A 7,140-nucleotide genomic window follows, 5' to 3' on the forward strand; every position below is an offset into this window, starting at 1 on the left:
CCCCCGCTTCTTCCGCATTTCCCTAGTCTTTCACCGGTCCCTGCTAAAGCCTTGGTCGCCCACCGGACGCCAGGACTACCCCCCCGGGTCCCCTGCCCATGGGAGACGACACTTACGCCGTAAGCGCCCTGCTGGACTCCCGTCGATGCAGGGGGCGCCTCCAGTACCTAGTCGACTGGGAGGGTTACGGTCCGGAGGAACGCATCTGGATTCCAGCTGCCGACGTCCTGGACCCAGAACTAGTGACTTCCTTCCATCTCGCACACCCAGATAAACCGGCACCGCGGCCGCGGGGATGGCCCCGTCACTCCCCTAGGCCACCAGGTGGCAGCCGTCGGGAGGGGTGTTCTGTCACGTCCCGACCATGCCCCCGATGGACGGAGTGCACTCCCTAATCTGCGGAATCTTGTCCACCTGTACCAGCAGCTTTAAAAGGAGACCTCGCTCTCCTCGGTGCAAGGTATTGTTGATTCCCATGCAACTTACTGAGTGTTTCTCTCCTTGTCTTCTTTGCAGCCCTAGCCCAGTCCCTCTGTGTTGGTCTCGATACTCCCCGCTTTCCCGACTCCCACCTGTGTCCGCCCGTCCCACGTCCTGTGTCCTCCCTCGGCTTGACTTCACCGGCTTCCCAGACCCCTTGCTCCGTGCGCCGATTACGTCTTCTGATCGCCCCCTCCAACTCTGTTTGCCTGGTCAAGTGAATAAAGTCCTTCCACGGAAGTCCCGTTATCTCATGTGCTCTGTGCCAGGTGACAGATTCGCACGTCCAAATTTTACCCTTTAACATTTTCTGCCCTTTTTACAGCTATAATAGCAAAAAAAAAGTCCAGACAGGCATTTTGAGGCTTAGGTGTTAAAGGGTTAACCCTCTGGAGTCAACGGCATTGTCGGCGATGCCGAGTATCTTTCTCGTGTATTTCAGTTAGTGGTGGGCAATACTGCAAAATCTGATATCAATCCAATACCAAGTAAATACATGGCCAGTATCACCGATATCGATACGATACTTATTAAACTTAAAAAAGCAGCACTATTTATTTTATATAAATGTGTAGGCCTATGTTTTATGAAGAGAAGGTGGAGGCCTTAATGTCCAGTTGTAGACTACTTTCTTCACTTCAGAGCTATATTTTGGGTGGGATTTGAACCCTGATTGCTTGATTAAGGCTCAAGCCCTCTATCCACTCCACTACAGCCACCCTCATATCATATTCATCATGTTAAAGCAATAATTTGGAGTAATTACAATCATAGCCCTGTTGTAGAGCTTGCCAAGTGCTTTCAATGGGAAGGAGACAGAAAGAATTTGGAACAACATAGACCAAATAGCACACTGGCATCTAACACTAATTGAATGGAACATAGAGTAACGTGAGCTTATGTTCCATTGAGTTAGTGTATGCAGGGCTTTCGCCAATTGGTCTGTATTGATCCAATTTTTTTCACTTTCCTTGCTATCGACAACACTCACCAAGCTTATATAACAGGGCTATGACTGGAATTACTCCAAACCATCACTTTAATTTCATCATTGTCAGCCCCTGCAAAATTATGTTGCTTTAATAAATAAATAAATAGAAGTTTGTGCTTATTAATATATTTATTACTGTTGCTGTTTCAAACAAACAATGTTTTGCCAAAAAAAGGCAACTGTTAACCACAAATATCAAAAGAACAACAAACTATGCACATTATCAATGGTTTTCTTTAAAAAAATAAACAACAAAAAATCTTTTTTTTAAAAACAATATATGTATTTTGTTCTGACTGATAACAACAACACACATTATTAATGTTTCTTCAAAAACAACACTAACAAAAAAGATTTAGCTAAAAAAAACAAAATGTCTCCTCTGACTGTCAACAACTACGCTATTTCATGGTTCTTGTTGAGAAACAACACCATATTCACATGCTCCCCTGTCAACGCACTCCTGCGATGACTAACCAATTCTCCAGCCGTTGAAAAAATCCTCTCAGATGGCACAGATGTTGCGATGACACTCAAGTGTTTCTTGGCAAGCTTGCTGAGAGTAGGAAATGTTGGTTGATTGTTTTTCCACCAAAGAAGTGGGTCTTGATCCCTCAGAATCTGTTTTTCTTCTGAGTAACGATGCATTTCAATTAACACATCAGTGCTTGTTGTGCGATGCTGCTGTGTTGCAAGGACTTAATAATAATAATAATAATAATGCATTTTATTTGTGGGCGCCTTTCTAAAACCCAAGGTCGCCTTACATAGTCCGTAAAAGACAAACAATAAAAAATAATTAAAAAGAGTTATTTACATAATCAGACAACAATAGGTCTAAAGCAAGTAAGCCAACTTAAACAGATGTGTTTTGAGTTTTGACTTAAACAAGTGAAGAGAATCGATATTTCTGATATCCAGCGGAAGTGAGTTCCAAAGACGGGGAGCAGAGCGACTAAAAGCTCTGTGTCCCACGGTGATGAGTCGGGCAGAGGGAACAATAAGATGGGTGGAAGATGAAGATCTGAGGGATCGGGATGGGGTGGCAATGTGAAGCAGGCCAGATAGATGGGGTGGGGGGGGGGGGTTGAGCTTGTGAATGCATTTGAAAGTGAGAACTAGAATTTTGAATACTATTCTAGTTTCTATGGCAACCAGTGAAGCTGTTGAAGGACTGGGGTGATATGTTCCCTGGAGGGAACTTGACTCTCAAACTCTGCCCATATCCCTTTTTGTGCAGGCAGAGGTATAGCAGGCTCTGCAGGGGCATGTGAAGTAGAAGCCATAGCTGAGGCAGAGCTAGAACTGGAGCTTGGTCTGGGAGCTGAGGCCTGCAGTGACTGCATGTCAGTCAGGAGTCGAGCTTTCATGGTTTCAACATTTGTTGAGTTCCGGAAGCCAAGATTTTTAAATCTTGTGTCCAGGAAGGTACTGACAGCGAGGCCATAAAACGTTTCAGTGTTTCTGAAACAATGTTGGCACTGTGCAGACAGCTCAGCTGCAAGCTTGCTACCTTCACATGAATAAGATGCAGTTGACCTGAGAAGTAGAGAAACCAGGGGAATCACCTTTGAAACTGACATGTTTTTCAGAAGAGATTTCTTTTGTAACCTCCTCAAATGGTCTCAGTGCATCAAGAGAGAGACTGATCAGCGACCATTCTTCCTCAGTCATGCACAGTGTGCTCTTCCCAAGCAGACAGAGGGCTGTGGTGATAGCTTCCCTCTGCTCCAGTAGTCTTTCAAGCATGTAAAACAAGGAGTTCCACCTTGTTTCAACTGCTAGGATCAGTTTGTGCTCTGGAAAGTTATGCTGTTTTTGGACTTTTTTAAGCCTCTCTGTTGCTCTTGTGCTATGGTGAAAAATCTCACAACAGCACCTCTCCTTGAGGCTGAGCAGGTCTGGGAGGGCCTTGATGGAATCTTTAATGACCAAATTCAAAGTATGAGCAAAACATGGATAATGTGCCCAGCTTGCTTTCTGTACAGCATTAACTATATTAAAGGCATTATCCATGATTACGGCTTGAACTTTGTCAGTGATGCCCCATTCAGTTGTTATCCTGATCAATTCTGAGCTAATGTTTTCTGCAGTGTGTTGATTAGTAAAACTGCAGGTTTCTAGGACGAATGCCTGCATTTGCCAGTCATCATTAATTATATGACATGAGACAGTTAAATATGCCTCTGTTTTTCTTGATGTCCACATGTCTGTTGTGAGTACAGCATGTTCTGTAAGTACTGTCAAGATATTTCTGAACTTTAGAGTGGCACTCTGCAAAAAGTGAAGGTATTTTCCCTTCCATCAAACTTTTCCTACTAGGAATCTTGTAGTGTGGGTCCATTGTCTTAGCAAAATTCCTAAACCCCTTATCCTCAACCACAGAGAGAGGTTGCAGGTCCATCACAATCATTTCACAGAGGCTCCTTGTGATGGCACTTGCTCTTGGGGAATCACCTGAGATGAAATGAAATACCTAAAATTACCCTACAATACCCTTATCATACTTATCCTTTCCATTTGTGTGTTTTCCCTAGAAATTTGTTGTAGAAGCAGCACTGTCAAGACTTATACAATTCTATTGTCAAATAAAAAAGTGTTCACGCAGTGCTTATCATTGTGCAATAAAAGGCATTATTTTGAGCGTGACTTCACCGATCGTGCAGATTAGCAATTTAGCACTTAATCATTTAATGAGAACACTGACGTTTATTAAAATGAAATCCTAAAAACTATGGCGGACCAAATTCAACGATGGCTGTCGCCAGAATCTCGTTTGTGTGGGAAACTCGGCATGTCTGTAGTTAGCCTACTACATCAGTCATAGATCTTCTAAATTACCTGGATATTCCCTGCCTCTCTGAAGAGACTCTGCCAATGAACTCTGCCTCGGCGCAGGAGGTCTCTCTGACGGCTCTCTCTCCTCCTCCCTGCGTGACTGTAGCTCAGTGTATTGTGTTTTGTGTATTTTCAGGTGTTTGTATGGGTTGGTTGTGTTACCACAATATTTAACGCTTGTGCGACACACGTCGCAGGTAGCAGTGTCCTTTTCTACAAACGCGAAGTAGCTCAACACCGCACTCCTCTTCTTCTCAGCCATCTTCGACACAACTGTTCGCGTTGGGCTGCTGCAAGTACTGAACAAGTGACTTTGTATGTCATGTGACGGCAAGACAACGAATCACAGCGGAGAGCCGAGGCAGAGTGCGCGTGCATTAAAGTAATGAGCTCAGTGGAGTTGGTTGAGCATTGAAGTAACGGAAAGGGAGTAGATCCTACTAAACATTAAATAGGAACACTAGAGGTTAAACTATCGATTTCATCTCGCTGGTATCGATTCGATACAATACCAACTTTAATATCGATTATATAAATACCCCGGATCGATCCGACCACCCCTAATTTCAGTTCATAACTCGCTGAAATCTTATTATAGAAACATGAAAAAACCGCTGACTAAATCCGTAATCGGTCGTCTTTTCAAAACGTCCATTGTCGGAAGTATTAAAGTTTTTAAAAATAGGTTAAATCGCATTAGCGCGTATTCAAATCGCATTCGCATGGTAATTTGAAGAACAATGCAACGGTGAAACGCGATCCAGATACATCCCCGTCAGCGCCATAAAAAGGGGGGACGGGACGTGGCCAGGTGTCAATGGCTCATTCATACACATGAAAGTTGCTACATATTCAATGAAAGGAGCCAGAAATAGTAACATGAGTTCGGTTTTTCTTATTTATTTATCCAACTGAATGTTGCAACTACGCCATTTAGTCATCTTCATGTAGCCAAGACTTTGCTGATCAGATATCTGGGATCAAAACAAATTGCCAGCATTGCTTACTATGTACTTTTATAATGTGTCTGCAATTGTTCCAAACTGCATTTTGCAATGTCTATACTTTGATGTCAAATTACAAACTTAACATAAATCTGACATATTTACAAAGATACAATTTTTTGTTTACAATTTACTAAGATAAAGATGAGTTTAATGCCAAAACAAATATATAAGAAATAATTTATTTGCCATGATATTGAATGAAATGTGTGACCATGCCGCAGTCTTTGAAAGTGTGTTCCCTACCCCTAGACTCCAGAGGGAAAGCAAATCGCTTTGCTTTTGTCAAGCTCATCTGTCTGTTTGTCCGTTCTGAACCCAAAATGCTGCCAGACCGCAGCTTTTAAAGTTACGGGCGTTTTCAAAGCATCGTTAGTGTCCGCCGCCATGTTGTTAATACTGTTGAGAAGAGTTGGCCGTCCGGTCGGGGTCTGGATCTGGTGGGCATCTCGGCTGCTGCGGGGTCCGGGGTGGTCTTCTTGTCCCCACGCCAGAGGGAAAAAAAAGGGGTCCATCTCTGGGGTCTGGTGGCGGATTGCCCCTCTGGGGGTGGTGGTGCCTGGATCTCGGAGTATAGGGTATATATGGGGAGTGTTAATGTGTTCATTTCTGTGTGTCTCCCATGTTGGGCGCATGGGTGAATATTTGTTTATGTGCGCATGAGGGTGGGAACGTATGCTTGTGTATGTGTACGTCTGTTTGTCTATACGCATGTGTCAGGTTGGGTCTTACACTCCACCTGGAATAACATCTCAGGCTCTGTTGCCCCCCCCCCCCCCCCACACTCCCTGCCGGTGGATGAGGCCCCCGGCTGCCGATGCGTTGGGGGTTCTCGATGTCCAGGGCTGGATGCTCTGGTGTGTGCTGGCTTACTCTCGGCGGTTGCCTGCCGGGGCCTGGCCCTTCCGGCTCTGTCGGGGCCCTGGCTGGGGGGTGGGGGTGCCCTTGGATCTCTGGGCCTGGGGCCCGGTCTGCCCTGGTGTGGCCGGCCGCCGGCGGGGCCTGCGTGCTCGCCGCCACGCCCCCCTGGGGCTCCTGCGATGTGGCTGCCGGATGACCCCCCTCCGGAGCACTCCTCTGCCCTTTTCTGGGTGGAGGCTGCAATTATCCCTGCGGTGGTCCTCCTGGGGTTCCCGTGCCCTGTGGGGCCTCTGGATGTCTAGGGCCCAGGTCTCCTCCGTGTCGACTTCATGTCCTGGGTGGGCGGGGCTGTGGCTCCCCACACACACTACTAGACATTTACATGGAGAAACCTTAGGAACACCAGCGCGCTGACACACAGGTGCTCACGGACACGTGCTCACGGACACACACTGTCTTGATCGGCTGTTGCTTCTGGGCATGTGTTGTAATGCTGTTTGTGCATGCTGTTCAACAACATTTAACGTTTGGTGGTCGTTGTGATTAGTACAGATGTTGTATGTTGTCTTTCTCTTTTCAGCAGACATGGAAGCAGATTATCTGTTTTGTTTTTTTCTTTTCTCTCCTCTCTCTCTCCCTCTCTCTCTTTCCCCCTTCTTCTCCTTTGTTTCCCCCCTTCTCTCTCCCTCGCCTTCTCTTGAGGAAGTAAATAAAAAAATAAATAAAATAATATAATAAAAATAAAATAATTTAAAAAATGAAAAGGCAACGCCTTTCTATTTATCTTCTATTTACAGTTCAAGTTTAAAATCTTTAACTATCAATACTTCATTAATTTGTCGTTGAATGTCAATATAATACTAGTATTAATATGTTGCACAACTACAGTCATGTAATTAAGGTATAACAGCTAAAAAAAACTGTTTTAAAAACACCACCAATATTTTCTTAAGAATTCTCTTAAAT

Source organism: Paramormyrops kingsleyae, chromosome 21 (genome assembly GCF_048594095.1).
Source record: "Paramormyrops kingsleyae isolate MSU_618 chromosome 21, PKINGS_0.4, whole genome shotgun sequence".
Classification (NCBI taxonomy): domain Eukaryota; kingdom Metazoa; phylum Chordata; class Actinopteri; order Osteoglossiformes; family Mormyridae; genus Paramormyrops; species Paramormyrops kingsleyae.